Raw genomic sequence first — 16,656 nt, forward strand, 5'->3', positions numbered from 1 at the left:
GAAGAATAACCACTTTGTGACCTTGTTTGTGGATCTCCTATTGGACAATACCATAACAAAATATTATGGAGAAGCTATTGCCTGTTCCTCACCTCACCAGCCTTCCCTGCAGTGGGTTCAATATGTGGCCAAGCAGTGTGAAGACAATGCACTGAGAAAATACATAAGTTAAAGTATCATTTTTATTTTCTGTATTAAAATTTGTTTTTAAGCCAAACTAAGTGAAAAATGTGTTTCACTTAAAAGCTGTAGATCATACTCATCAAAATATCTAGAAACATTTCAATTAACTAGATGCTGTTTGCAGCAGCTGGAGGATCACATTCAAGTATGATTCGCGTATTACAATTTAAAACATTCAGGATTTTCTTTCATGCCAAATGTTCTGTAACATATTATCCACATAGAGGTTTTTATTATAAACTGGAATATTTTTAAGTGGCTTCTTTTCGAGAAAGGACACTAAATGAATAGACACTGCTTTCATTTCTTAAATATTATAAACTTCTGAAATATTCATAAATGTGATTTAGAATCACAAATCGTTTGCACCTTTCTTAATGAAGGACAAAGCTGGAAGAAATATCAAGTCAATTTAGAGGTCCGAAATCTGGAAAACTGAAGCCTTTGCCTTTATGGGGACTATAATCATTTACTTTCCACTATTTAAAAAGGTTACAATTTTGAGAGTGCATGGATTGAACAAATTGCCTTCCAAGCCAGTTTACCATTTGTATAAACAAACAACAACAACTTGCCTCGTTAATGTAGTAAAACGTTACAAGGCACTTCACAGGAGCATAATAAAGCAAATTTTGACACTGAGCTCCATAGGTGATATTAGGGAAGTCTATAGGTTGGTCAAAGAGGTAGGTTTTAAGAAGTGTCTCAAAAGGAGGAAAGTGAGGTAGAGACACAAAGAGGTTTATGGAGGGAATTCCAGAGCTTAGGGCCTAGACAACTGAGGGCACAACAACCAATGTTGGAGCAATTAAAATCCAGGATGCTCAAGACGCCAGAATTAAATGAGCTCTGAGGGTTGTGGGACTGAAGGGGATTGCAGAAATAGGGAAGGGCAAGATCATGGAAGGATCTGAAAAAAAAGGCACAGAATTTTAAAAGTGAGCTGTTGTTTTAACAGAAACCACAGCCTGATTCAGTCTCAGAAAGTTGCCAACAAAAGTGAGGGAGTCAAGAGCTAATGGTTTTGGTCTTCCTAATATTTAATTGGAGGAAATTTCTGCTCATGCAGTACTGGATACAGTTAAGAATCTGATAATCTACCAACAGCGGAGGAGTCATGAGACGTGACGATGAGGTAGAGATGGGTGCCATCAGCGTACATGTGAAAATTAACACTGTTTTCTGATGATGTTGCCAAGGGGCAGCATGTAGATGAGAAATAGGAGGGGCCAAAGGATGGATTCTTGGGGGACACCAAATGTAATGATGCAGGAGTGGGAAGAGAAAACATTGCAAGTGATACTCGGGCTACAATAGGATAGAAAAAAACATGTTCCAAAGAGGAGTTATTGGACTTGAAACATTAACTCTGTTTCCCTCTCCACAGGTGCTGCCATACCTGCTGAGTTTTTTCAGCACTTTTTCTATTTCAGATCTCCAGTATCCACAGTGTTTTGCTTTTAAATAAGAGTGGAACCATGTGAGCATAGCCCCACTCAGATGGTAAACGGGGAAAAGCGTGGGAAGAGGACAGTGAGGTCAGCCTTGTAAAAGGCAGCAGACAGGTTGAGAAAGATGAGGAGGGATAACTTGACTTTGATAAAAACCATTTCGGTACTTTGGCAGGGGCAGAGGACTTAAAACATAGAGTTCCAGTAATGATGGGTATGGAGTCGGCAATAATATCTTTAAAGATTTTGGAGAGGAAAGAATGGCTAGAGATAGGATGGTAGTGTGCAAGGATGGTGGGGTCAAGGGTTGTGCAGACATGATGGGCTGAATGGCCTCCTTCTGTGCAGTTAAAATTCTGTGATTCTGTTTATTTGAGGAGAGGGGTGATGACAACAGATACACAAGAGGGAGAGTATTTGGAGAAAGGGGTGATGACAACAAATACAGAGGAGAGGGACAGTATCTGCAGAAAGAGAACCATTAACAATATCAGATAACATAGCAACCAGAAAGGGAAGCTGCATGGTCAGCAGTTTAGTGGGAATAGGGTTGAGGGAGCAGAAGGGGGGGTCGTGTGGTCAAGATGAGTGGTAGGAGGGAAACAAGAGAATGATGTGAGTTCAGAGCTAGGGTAGGGAGAAACTTTATAGGAAGTGCCAGAGGAAGGGAGGGACAGCTGATTGGATGGTATCAGTCTTAGTGGCAAAGAAGACCATGATCTTCTTGCGCTTGTGAAGGTAAATCTGTATGTGATGAATTTGCATCCCCTTGGCGACATCATCCGAAAACAGTGTTAATTTTCATATGTACACTGATGACATCCAGCTCTACTTCACCACCTCTCATGATTCCTCCACTGTTGCTGAGTTATCAGATTCTTGACACAAATGATGCCACAGAAAGAGGCCAATTGTTGTATTTTTCTTTCATAAAAAATGTTGAACCCAAAGTTATCAACACTGGATTAGAATTTGGATTTTGCTAACTTGTCCCAAATTGGATAATCTGAGTTCAGAATTCCTCTCCAACCTCGGTACAAATGACAGTGAATACAAGTATACTGTGTCATGTGATATGCTCCTCAAGAAACATGTGCAACAGCGAGGGGACCATTTACCTCTGCCTAATTCATAATGCCAGTGCATTCCCTCCCATTTGGTAATTATGTAGGATAATATAGGTTATATAGGGTAATTATATAAGGTGATTTCAACTTTCCCAACATTAGTTGGGATAGACATAGTGTTAAGGGCTTGGATGGAGTGGATTTCTTGAAATGTGTACAGGAGAACTTTTTAGGTCAATATGTAGAGGGTCCAAAAAGGGACAGCGCAGTGCTGGACCTAATTCTGGGGAATGAAGCCAGACTGAGGTGATGGTGAGGAAGCATTTTAATGATAGCGACCACAACATGGTACAATTTAAGCTGGTTATGGACAAAGAAATAGACAAGTTGCAAAAAAATGTTTTGGATTGGGGGAGAGCGGATTTTAGTAAAATAAGGCAAGATCTGGCCAACATAGACTGGGAACAGCTACTTGTGGGGAAATTTACAGAAGAGCAGTGGTGGGCCTTCAAAAAGGAAATGGGGAGGGTACGGGCTCAACCTGTTCCCTAGGGTAATAGGAAGCACTAACAAGCCCAGAGAACCATGGATGACCAGAGATATTCAGGAAATGATGAGAAGGAAAACAGAGGCTTTTAGCAGGTACAAGGGGAGCAAATCAGAGGAGGCATTAGTGGAGTACAGAAAGTGCAGGGTGGAGCTTACGAAAGCAATTAGGAGAGCAAAGAGGGGATATGAGAAAGCTCTGGCTGGTAAAAGTAGGGGAAATCCCAAGATATTCTATAAGTATATCAATGGGAAGAGGATAACCAGGGAAAAAGTAGGGACCAAGGGGGCATTCTATGGGTGGAGGGCATCGGTAGAGCGTTGAAGGAATATTTCACATCCGTCTTCACCCAAGAGAATGAGGGTGAAGGTATGGAACTCGGGGGGAGAGACTACGAGGTTCTTGAGCAAATTGATAAAGGGAGTGACAAGGTATTGCAGGTGTGGACAAATCTGCAGCTCCGGATGATTTGTGTCCCAGGCTGCTGAGGGAGGCAAGGGAGGAGATCGCAGGGGATCTGACCCAAATTTTTAATTCCTCTCTGGCCACAGGGAGGTGCCAGAGGACTGGAGAACAGCTAATGTGGTTCCGCTATTTAAGAACGGTTGTAGAGATAAGCCAGGGAACTACAGACCAGTGAGTCTCACGTCAATGGTAGGGAAACTATTGGAGAAAATTCTGAAGGAGAGAATCTATCTCCACTTGGAGAGGCAAGGTTTGATCAGAGATAGTCAGCATGGCTTTGTCAGAGGGAGATCATGCCTAACAAATTTGATTAAATTTTTTGAGGAGGTGACCAGGTGTGTAGTTGAGGGTAGTGCAGTTGATGTAGTTTATATGGATTTCAGCAAAGCCTTTGACAAGGTCCCACGTGGGAGACTTATAAAGAAGGCACATGGGATACAGGGTAATTTGATAAGGTGGATTCAAAATTTTGACTTAGTTGTAAGAGACAGAGGATGATGATAGAAGGATGCTTTAGTGACTGGAAGCCAGAGTCCAGTGGCGTACCACAGAGATCTGTGCTGGGTCCCCTATTATTTGTCATTTATATAAATGACATAGATGACTATGTGGGGGGTAGGATTAGTAAGTTTGCGGATGACACAAAGATTGGCTGGGTGGTTAACAGTGAGGTTGAGTGTCTTGGGATACAGGAAGGTATAAAGGGGATGGTCAAATGGGCAGATAAGTGGCAGATGGAATTTAACCCTGAAAAGTGTGAGGTGATACACTTTGGAAGTAGTAATTTGACAAGGAAGTATTCAATGAACGGCATGGCACTAGGAAGTTCTGAGGAACAAAGGGGCCTTGGCGTGTGTGTCCATCGATCCCTGAAGGCAGAGGGGTATGTTGGTGGGGTGGTGAAAAAGGCATATGGGACACTTGCAGATTACAAAAGTAGGGAGTTGTATAGAATCTTGGTGAGGCCACAGCTGGAGTACTGTGTTCAATTCTGGTCGCCACATTATAGGAAGGATGTGATTGCACTGGAGGGGGTGCAGAGGAGATTCACCAGGATGTTGCCTGGGATGAAACATTTAAGTTATGAAGAGAGGTTGGATAGACTTGGGTTGTTTTCATTGGAGCAGAGAAGACGAAGGGGCGACCTGATCAAGGTGTGCAAGATTATGAGGGGCATGGACAGGGTGGATAGGGAGCAGCTATTCCCCTTGGTTGAAGGGTCAGTCACGAGGAGACACAAGTTCAAGGTGAAGGGCAGGAGGTTTAGGAGGGATGTGAGGAAAAACCTTTTTACCCAGAGGGTGGTGACGGGCTGGAATGCGCTGCCTGGGAGGGTGGTGGAGGCGGGTTGCCTCAGATCGTTTAAAAAGTACCTGGATGAACAGTTGCACGTCATAACATTCAAGGCCACGGGCCAAGTGCTAGTAAATGAGGTTAGGGAGCTAGGTCAGGTGTTTCTCACGTGTCGGTGCAGACTCGATGGGCCGAAGGGCCTCTTCTGCACTGTGTGATTCTGTGATTTAAAGAGATGTGGAAGAAGCTGGGTGATCGGGTGTTTTTATCAGCAGAAACCTCTCGCTATGCAATTGACATCTGTGCTTATATTGGAGGGTGGCCTTCAGCTCCCAATAGGTCACATTCCTTCTGGCCACCTCCAATTTCCCAGCATCAAATAGTGCAGTGTTGCTCACGAATCTCTATTATGCTGCTGTGTTCAATGATTTCCCCTTTTGTGCCACAGCACAACTTCCACTAGCTACAACTCTAAGAGCTGCTGTCTCACACTCCTCAGCCAAATGTCCGACAGCCTGAGGTCTCTGGGCAAAATTTCCTGGACAAGTAGCTTCTTCTAAAGATGAGTGGGTTGGGCAGGCCAACTAAAGTCAGTGTAATGTGCTGCGTCCAAGTAACAAATAGGGGCTTTAATGTAAACTTAACAGAAAAATTCTTCCTTGGCGGATGAGTCTGCAAGAGAAAAACCCGAGTTTTAATGCAGTAAGCACTGTCTGAACCATAACATGTTACAGAAAATGGTACTGCCTGGGGCTGGGCGGGGGGAGGTGCACCATTGTTGCATAAAATGCGGGTTGAAAGCTATTGTTCAAAATTATACAGCGGAGACAGGTAAATTGAGGGTTCTGTGTAATTCTTTTGTTCTATCCTCCCTTGCAAAAGAATATTTATGTTATGCTAAATATTATAAGAGTTGATAAATAACTTGGTAAGACTGAAAGTAACCTTTTTTGAAAAAAAGTGAACATTAACTTTCTCACTTCACACAGTTCATAAGAAGTCATTCAATGAGGGTGTATATTAGTAATTTAGACACCTAAAGTTTGAAAATTATGCACAGTACAAGCCTGAATTTCCAACGCATGCTTTCAGTGGGCAAGACTCCCCAGTAGCATTGCAAAGTCAGAAAATTACCCCTTATATGTTCAGGAGCAAAAATAATCATATTTTGAATTCTGGTTCACCTGTTAGATCAAGCTACTGGTTCCCTATCAGTCAGTTGTTCACTTCAGATAAAGACAAAAGGAGCTAAATTGGATAGACCCTCAAAATGGGCATAGGGATGGTGATGTGTGATTAATCTACGCCCAAAGTAATGCTGGCATCATGCCAACTTCATCCCACCTGCTAATTTGAATGATTGCTGAGTGCAGCCAGCACTAACCACCCTGTTTACTGGCTGTACAAATCAGTGGAGGGCCTAAAATTCTAACTTCCTGGAATCAGTTAAAGCTAGCCTGCACTGCTTAAAGCTAGCTGGCACCTCTTAAAGAGAAGGTGCATTGTGGCTAGAGCAGGTGCTGACCGTTGTCAGGAAATGAATCTGACCTGGGAGCCAATAACAAAAGGCACAAAATGGGAGAGAGTGGGCTCTGCCCTTTTATTGGAGAAGTTGGAAAGTAGGAGCAATGTTCTGTATCTGCTATGTAAGCAAAACTTCATTCCCCCCTCCCCCATCCCGCTTGCCTTGTCACAACTTACCCTCGTGTCTTTTTCTTTTTAGATACCCAAGAGCTACAACCTAGCCAGACAGTGCAGATCACAAAGAAGAGAATGATGATGAAGGCACAGGACCATCACTTGACTTCACACTCACAGCCACCAGCTCAGATACTGACATTGCACTTATCTTACAGGAAAGATTAAAGTCAGAGGGCCGAATCTTCCACTGGACTCAGGAAAACCCAACTGTGGCTTGCAAACAGCACCATGTGTGACTTCACATGCCTTTTTTGTCCTTTCACACAGGGGTCATGTTCACAGCACAATTTGCAAGCTGTGCTGGAGTGTGTGAGGAGTGTGGGCGCAGAGGCAGGCAGGTTGGAAGACCCGCCTTAGTTCTCCAACAGAGTATTCCAGTTTTTAAAAACCCCTTAAACTTCACTCCTCACTTTCCTCACCCCCTACCAACCCATAATGCAACCCGTTGCCCCTCAGATCTCCTATGCCACCTTTATCCTGCAATGTATCCTCCATGCCTCCTCAGATCACCCATGCCACCCCACATCACCTTTATTCCCCCAGGTATCTTTCATGCCCTCTCAGATCATCGAGCCACCCCAGGCCACCCCTATGTCCTCCATGTATCCTCCATGCCCCCTCAGATCACCCATGCTACCACCAAGTCCCCCATATATCCTCCATAGTCATGTTTATTCTCCCTATGTATACTCCATGCCCCCTCAGGTCATCCATGCCACCACCAAATCCCCCATATATCCTCCATAGTCATGTTTATTCTCCCTATGTATACTCCATGCCCCCTCAGATCATCCTTATCACCCCAGGCCGCCGCTATGTCCTCCATGTATCCTCCATGCCCCCTCAGATCACCCATGCCACCACCAAGTCCCCCATATATCCTCCATATTCACTCATTCAATATGCGCTACATAGTCCTCAAATTCCATACAATATCAATGGAAAATATTTTACACCCCTTGTGGAAAAACTTCCCTCAACATCGAATAAAAGCCTCCATCAAATAGGCTATCATTGACACTGTAGGGAAAATTCATTCTACCACGTAGAAAAAATACTTGTAACTCTTGCAAGCCTTTTAGCTTGTGTCAACAAAACTGAAGCTACATCAAATGCACGATCTTTTATTACAACTTCCTGAAATTGTCACACATTCTCAGGTTAATGGAACTCCTGTGCAGAAACCCATTTGCACTTGAAACCCAGCCAGGCATTCAGAATGGCCACAGCTGTCCAAACTATACAATGCAATCTGGGAGGGAAAGAACAGAAGGTGCCCATTTCAATTTCAAAACAGGCTGCCTGTCAATCAATATAGGGGTGCAGGTGGTTCGATTTTTAAAAAAAGTATTAAACTTTTCTTTTAAATCAGCCAGGGCCATTTAAATTATAGTAGAATAGATGACAACACAGTCTGATAGGTCATTTTGTTACATTTTTCACCGCATTATGGTGCTTTCTCCATTGGAAAAGCACTGTAATGCATTTGTAAAACTACACAAAGCTGGCCAATATACGGGTCAACTTACCTTTAAAGGGCTGATCCCTATGATGAATCACTGCCTTAAAAGCACATCTACATTACAATACATTATCTAATAGTGACATTTGAAGGTGTGAAAACACTTTACACTTACCTTTCAGAATGTTCCAGACTCCTCAACAAGCTTTCCATTTGCTTCACGAACTCTCAAACCTGGCATGCTTTTAAATGGTCTTCCAAAACCCCGCACCACCGGATGAAAATGTGCGAGGAAACTCAATTTTCGTCCCATTTGAAATTAGGAATCTGACTTCAACAGGGGCAGGTGTGCGTCTTGCACGCTGGGGCATTCCTGACCCACAAAATGGATAGAGAGAAATGATGTGGGATCCTGAATGCGAAGGAAAGTCAGATTTCCTCCAAAAAGATACTAAGTACGGCCATTTGCACACCAGAATGTACTTCCGCACCCAGACTAAAATTCAGCCTAGAATCTGCAATGTGGTGATTTACTGGGCACATTTGGACTATAGCTAGGGCAAAGGGCAAGGGTAGTGGAGGTGTCAGTTCACCAGAGGGCGTGATCACACATGGATCCTGCTGCAGAGACCTCAGATAAGAACTTCAATGGAGCAGCTTACAGAGGAATGCTGATGGATAGGCACAAAAAATGGTTTGTACATTGGAAACCTACCAGGAAACTTGCAGTCAAGGTCAAGGAGCATGGAGGACACCAGCATCAACTTGAGACAGCTTTATGTAGAACTTGGAGCCCGAAATTTCCAGCGTGGAATTGGTGGTCAACTCCATTTTCACATTTGTGCAACCACAATGCAGCCTCTGATGGCCAAAGTTGCAGCCACCCAAAATCTGAGTGCTGCAGTGGATGCTCAGACTACTGTCCAATAAGCTCGGACCATTGCCATCATGACTGTGGACCACAGTGTGCAAAGGGGCTGCAATCCCATGTGCAGCATGTTACAGTGGTCTAGTATCTGTCATCAGTTTGCTAGGATTGCTGAGGTGCCACCCTAGGGGAGTGGCAATGGTTCCATGGAGCACCATTGTCACTCTGCCAGAAGCGTTGCCATTCCCTACCAGCCAGTAAGTCCAGACGGGTGCCATCCACAATCAGGCCTTCCAGATCCAGAGCTGCTTGAGGTCATTCTCCAAGGCCATTTGCAGTCTCCTCCAGTGAAATTCAGCAGTGCTCCATCAGCTTTGCTGCAGCCACATGCAAAGGTGCATAGAAGACAGGCACATGGGAGCACACAAGGGTGATTAGTTGACATTTGTATGCAACATGGCATGGTTTCATTTATAAATATGTTTTGGTATGTTTATTTTGGGGACACTTATTTCTGCATTGCTGCCAAGTGAACACAGTGATGGACAGTGACTGAGGAAAGGGAAGGTGCAACACTGTTGGTGAATGGGAATTGGGATTGCAGTTGCTGGTATTGTACTCAAGTTAGAACTTCAAGGACTGCCCCGGCATAAGGGGCTGACTAGATTACCTCCTCCTTTCCCTTCCCCCTCCTCCTAATGATTCTGCTTCTCAGCTGCTTGCAGTATAGCTGGTGTCAAGGGTTATGCCTTCGTGTTGACGAAGTTGTGCAGTATGCAGCAAACTACCACACATCTCGACTCCCACTCTGCCGAGAACTGCAGGGGTCCTCCAGAGTGGTCCAGGCAGCAGAAGTGTTCAAGCACACTCATGATCTGTCCTATCACATTTCATGGGACAGCTTGGTTTTCATTGCTTGTATGCTATTCAAACGAGTGCTAACAAGCCCAATTTCTCATCTGAAAGGGGTAGATTTTGACTTTGCATAATACTGTAAAATGTATCATAGCAAACTGGCCGCCCACTTTACATCTTTCCTGATTTCTATTTCTATCGACTTCAATGGAAATAAAAAAGCAGGGGAGACACAAAACTGACTGCACTTATCAGATGTGTTTTTAAATAGAACATCAGGTTGAAAAAATAATTGCATTTCAAGCAAAGAATCAGAAAAACATGCAATTTTTTTCAGCTTGAATGTTGCCTCCTGCTGGACAACCACAGAATGGGATTCAGACAGGGGAAGGAAGTGCATATTCCAGAGTGTCCTGCCATCACTGCTGGAGGGAATTGTTTGATGACTTTGCCAAAGAGCAAGAGAAAGAAATGCTGCGTCAGAATATCCTGTCGCAGACAAGTATAGTGATGTCGATTCCGTAGTATCCCCTACAGATGTGTAAAATTTGACAGTATAACATTTAAATGGATAATAAGCCAGCACTTATGCAGGTTATATTATCTACACATGGTTTTTGCAATTTTCTGGACCTGGGAGATCTCACTAAGCGAATTATATCTCATCATCAGGCAACAGTTTACCCAAAAGACCACAGGTGCGTGTGTAGTCCACCACTGTCTTAATTGAGAACATACAGGACCCTAATGAGGGCCAAAAATTTACAGCAACATCTCAAATGTCAGAGGAATTGGAACGCTGTAATTCACTACAGCTGGAATAAAACTGGAGTTTCAGTCTCAGAACTCAAAGGACCCATTTACAGCAGTGATATGTTTTTAATAAACTCTACATAAACATGTTATAGGTTTTTGTGAATTGTAGCAAATGCTCTTCAGCTTAAAAACATTTATCTTGTAGTACTCTTGTTGTTTATAACATCTTTATTCCTTTGATTGAGCATCCCATTAACATTTCTTAATTTTTTTTTATAGATTCTACTACTGTCAAAGCTTTACATTCTCCATAGCAACCCTGTGGGCCTCCGAGGTCTCAATTATTTATTGGTTTTCAAATAGAATCAGCAGCAGCCTTCAGAAAAGTTCTTGTTGTTTCTTTAGAATAAAATTAAGGAGCAAAATTACTATATGTGTGTGCCTTATATTTAAAAATAAAATGCATTTTGCCAATTGAAAAATTTGGTTTGTGCACTTTTGAATATAATGCAAATTGATTATCTTTTATGGATGAGTCATGATTTTCACTTACCTAGGTGTCAGAACATTTTACACCATATTCCCTTAGTAAACAAAAGAATTCAAAATCATTTCCTTTTTATAGTACATTTATCACTACATTAGGTCAAAATAAAAGCATTGATTAGATTTAAATTTAAGTAGCTTTGGTTGTTAGTTGTCTTTTCATCTTCCTTTTTCAAGTCCCTTGGAATGATAGTTTATTCATATAATGGGCAGAATTTTCCAGCCCTGTCGTGGCAGGTCCAGAAAATGCGGAGAGCTACTTAAATGTCCATTCACTTCGGTTGAAACGGAAGATCCCGCCAGCGGGATGGGCCAGAAAATTCTGGCCAATAACTTTGGCTGGTATACTGGGTCCAAGGAAATCCGTGATGAATTCTTTTTATTCATTCATGGGACATGGGCATCTTTTATTGCCCATCCCTAACTGCCCTTGAGAAGGTGCTGGTGAGCTGCCTTCTTGATCTGCTACAGTCCATGTGGTGTGGGTACACCCACAGTGCTGCTTGGGAGGAAGTTCCAGGATTTTGACCCAGTGACAGTGACGGAATAGTTCCAAGTCAGGATGGTGTGTGGCTTGGAGAGAAGCTTACAGATGGTGGTATCCCCATGCATCTGCTGCCCTTGTCCTTCGAAAAAACATTTTACATTTACAGTCATGACTTACTGCAGCGCATGGGAGCACAGACAAATAAACCATATTGTTGCTTCATGGACATCAGCATTAAATTAGGTTTCATATAATTCAAGGAAAGTAAGTATCCTTTGGCTCAGTTGGTAATAATGACATCTCTGGTGTTGGCAAAGCCTTGCCTGGACGATTTGAGTTCATACTCAAACACCCTAGTGGAGTGTTAAAGAGTCATTACATTATTCAGGCGACATGTTCATCATGAATTTGACCTGCTTTTTTTGGAGGGGACAGGGTGTCAGGACAATAGCCGGTTAAATGATATAGTTTCAATGAGGCTAAATATAAAGGGGTTTATGTTAACCGATGCACTACCAAAGGAAATTAGCCCCGAAGAGTAAAAGATAATGCTATGGGGCAGTGACAGCGCTGGTTAACAATTTCTAATAGTAGCTTGATTCCCTCGTGCAAATGTGTAGTCTCCTTGGGCTACATTGGTTAAGTACCTTTGATCAAAAAACTGCTACCTTGAATGACATTTTTGATTTAGTGCACAGCCCTAGGACAAACCCATGAGTGGGATGTCAGATGATTAAGAAATGTCAATGCATTGCCGAGCAAGGATGTTCCATATAAAGAGAAGGGTCCCATCTAAACTGTATGGAACAGGACTGAGGTGAATACTGTGATTAGTCCAGAGGTTATCTCAGTTCTGAATTGTCACTGTCAAAAGCCATTTACTTTTTAATATTGTGATGTACTAAGACATTGGGCTCTTGACTTTTAATCTTTCTTGAAGTATTTTAGGTTTTATCATGTTTCTTCACTTAGAAGTAATTCGCTAGAACAGGTAGAGAAAGTCAGTTTGGTGGCACAGTGCATTCATCGATCTTTATCCTTTGCCACAATGATCACCCATGTGATCTTACCATGCAGAAACCTCTTGAAATCAACCATTCTGTCAGAAGAGGCAACAAAGAGAAATCAAACTCTTCATCATGGGGAAGCAAGGGAAAATCTATAGGGGGACAACAAGCCATCCCAACACACAGTGACACACTGAGGAACCCACCCTCATAACTGAGGAATACTCCGTGACATAGGCGTCAGCAAAACAATATTTAACAAAACATTCAAAAGCAAGAACATACGGTTTTATTATCCTTGGTCCATAAAATTACAGAGAAAATATCCATTAAAAGGATCAATCACATGTAATAGTTCTGTCCATTTGTACTCAGAATTAAAGTTTATAGAACTTGGTTAGTTTTTTGCTTATTGAGCAAAAATGCCAGTGGCTCTGATTGAAACAATTATCCACTTTGAATGCCCAGCACCAGCGTCAAGGACTTCTGGGTTAGATATGGCACAGAATAGACACAGAGTAAAGTTATCTGTGATTGCTCAAAAATATACCAATCCCCAAGCCTTTAAAGTGCACTTAATCCTGTGCAATGTACTTTCTGCCATTTCTCATGCTATGCATTTTTATAGCTTTTCTGAATGAGATCGTCAGTTTAATGCTAAGTTAAGCCTAAATTGAGATTCAGGCAAATTCGTGCTGTGGGCCTGTACCTATTAGAAAACTAATTGAGAGCACACAGATCAGTTTAAAGTAAGATTCTTACAGCAATTTAAAATGCAGAGCTGACGCAGAACAAAGATAGAATAGTTGCAGGGGATTAAGAAATATAAATCACAATCAAACAGAGTTAATACCAATGCTAGAATAAATAAGTCAGGATAGTAAGATAGGGTTGCAAATTGCTAAGGCTCTCCCTGTTTACAATACATGTATTTTCTGTGCGTTGTTGCATCTAACAAATTAATCTCTTTCGTCATCAATCACTTGCCAGTAACAGATACAATTTTGGAAACAGGCAAATTAAATGAGAACATTTTGCCTTCCTTTTGAAGCACTGGGGATGGGAGGCAGCCAACTATACTTTTCTACAGCAGCTATAATCAAAGATGATACTAGAAACTGGGTTCACTTGTACCTATAAAAAAGTTTTCCCTTTACTTAGTTTTTTAAAACTGTTTTTGTCAATTTTCTGCTCAACAGGGTGAGGGTCTTAGTGGTCAATAATAGAATGCTCTTCATTTCAGGCATCGAACATTGAATAAGCACATGCAAGGCTAGGAGTCAATCTCCTTCTACTCTCCCCTGACAATGTGCCTCAACTCCAAGTTCAAAAGCACCAATACAGCAAGTTTTCTGCTCTGCCCAATATGAAGTGGTTCAAGACTGTTCAACCTCATTTCATACCTGATCCTAAGCCAACAGGTTTAGCCAGCAGGATGGGATGTTTCATCCCATCAATCTGGGATAACTTTGAACCCAGATCCCAAAGGGCAATGTATAATCCACAATGCCATCCAGTCTATTTCTTGATAGAAGTTCTGGTAAATAGATCACAGGACTCAATCTCTGAAATCTTCTTGCAATGTTCCTGATCAGCTGCTTCACTTGCTCACCATCTACCTTGGTGACAGCACACTCAGTGGCAGAATTCAGGCAACAAAGTAATTTTTGTTGTTGCATACTACAAAAGAAATGTTTAGCCCATGCAGATACAAGTGGGCTGGGCAAGAAATCACCTAGGAACTATTCCAATCATTCATGCCTTGCTCTCAGACATGCATTCTAAATAGCAATTGAAACGACCCTGGAGGCTGAGGCACAATGGTACAGCCGCAGCTGGATCACTGCAGACTGGAAGGAGGAAAAGAATCACTAAACTCTTTATGGAATCTGCAGAATCTATTGCATACATTTCAACAATCTAAGCTTAACGGCATTTTGCCAAAGCAATTAATTTTCCCAGTTTCAAAGCCTTTTGGAAAATTTATGTTATCCCAGGCCTTCCAAGGTTGTAGCTGTTTTAATTTTTAAAACTTTTTTTAAAATTTTCTCAATCATAACCATTTTTCTTTACTTTTTAGCTTGATTGGTTAATTTAGTATTTCTGAATCCTGAGGGCCTCTTTAACATACCACTACCTCAAAACGAGAACCGCCATGTAGATAAACACCCTGACATATGCTTTACAAGAACAGCCAATTCGCATAGTGATGGTGTTGCTATAGATACCAAAAATGTAGCAAACTCACCAGAAAAAGCTATTTTTGAAACTTAGCCACTGTAGTAAGGAGATATTCCTGGCACTGACTTCAAGGTGAAAAGGTTTGGGGCTGGTCATTTTTATTTAATGAAATTTTAGTTGTGGTTTTCCCTCATCAAGGGACTATGTTCAAACAAAAAAATTAAAACCACTTTACAGATGAAAGTAGACGAATTATTTAAATGTGAAAACAGAATGGAATAGCTGAACTGCTCACTTAATCCCAGAATTTGCAGCACTTCCAAGTGAAATAAAGCATGCAGTACTTCATTAAGCTAATAAAAGAATGTGTAAGGAGAAGGCTGTCTTTTACAGGACAGAGCGTGTTGTCTTATGAACACATTTCCTAAGAGTGATTCAGTGGAATATGTTCTATCCTTGGAAATCAGCTCATTTTCACCACTAAACATGTGAATACATGTAATTTATTAGTAAAAACGGATATTTCCTGCATTTTCATTGGTTTAAATGTGAACAATCCCATAACAAGATTCCTTTTCACATTTCTGCAAATGTGGTCATACAGACTGTGTGCCAAACTCATCTATTTTGCTTTTTACTTAAGCTAAATCATTAACATCGTATCCAGGGTTATAATCCTCAGTGTCAATTTGCTCAAAGTCTATTCAGGCAGATCCATGCATTTTTTTAAACATTGGCATTTTCAGCAACTTCACTCTTATTTTGTACACATTAGGTCCAATATCCCAACATCATCATTGCACTGCTGGTACTGAGGTAGAGTGAAACATCCATAAATTGTGGGGACAAGTAAATATGCAAAGGCATGTCAACTTGTAAATATGCCTACAATGCTGGAGAGAGCAGCTTCAATCAAACATGTAGAGATGGAATTAGGTCTCGAGTGTCTGCACAGTGGAGAGGGTGAGCTTGGGATCGGGTGCAGCAACAGGATAGAAAATCTGCTGCTTAAAGGGCAGTGCTGGAGAACCTGGGAACCTGTTTGAGAAGAATGGAAGCAGGGGCCAGGGAACCTGACTTTGATCTTCTCCTAACAGAGGAGTGGAACAGAAAGGCCGGCTGTTTCATGTTGGGACAAGAAACCCATGATTCTCATCATCCACACTTTGTGGGCGAGGTGACCGTGGCAGTGTGCCACCTCCTTCACTCCTGCATAGGAGAAAAAGGTTTAATGACTTTGTCCAATCCTTCTGACATTTACTTCTAGTCTCTTTGAACGTGTTGCATTCCTTCATTCATCATCTTCATGGTGGCCTGAGCATGTCCTTTGGGCTCTGATCCTATTATCACCTCCTCGACTACATATGCACCTTCCTTTAATATGTGCTACCCTCCCTACCTCACCACATCAATCCTTTTCTGATTGCTGCCCCTAAGGTAGCCTGATGTTTGAAAATGTTGTAACAAAAGCCTCGAGCCAATCTTCACTGCAATACTCAACTCTTTCATGGGAGAAGTGGCCCATAACCACCAGCAATCCCATGACATGGGTGTGAGATGGCCCCACTGAGAGAGAGTCTGGTGATCCCGGTGAACCAAGTGAATGAATCTGATCAAAATGGAAGTGCTCCAGGATAAGTCTATTTTTTGCCGGCATTTGCGCTGAAAGAGTGTTTGGGCCTCAGTTTTAAATGAGTCACAAAGTTCTTATTATACCTCCTTAGTGACCCATCAGCTCCTTAAACAGATTTCTGATACATTTTGGACGGTGAGCACATGGTCTGATA

The 16,656-nt window shown here is 42.0% G+C and overlaps 1 protein-coding gene across 2 annotated transcripts in view; it reads right to left on the reverse strand.

Annotated features, from left to right (window-relative positions):
• The window catches only part of plpp3 (phospholipid phosphatase 3), a 146,666-nt gene that overhangs the window by 73,827 nt on the left and 56,183 nt on the right, over nucleotides 1–16,656 (reverse strand). The gene's annotated exons all lie outside the window — the stretch shown is intronic.

Source organism: Cetorhinus maximus, chromosome 17 (assembly GCF_964194155.1).
Source record: "Cetorhinus maximus chromosome 17, sCetMax3.hap1.1, whole genome shotgun sequence".
Taxonomy (NCBI): Eukaryota; Metazoa; Chordata; class Chondrichthyes; order Lamniformes; family Cetorhinidae; genus Cetorhinus; species Cetorhinus maximus.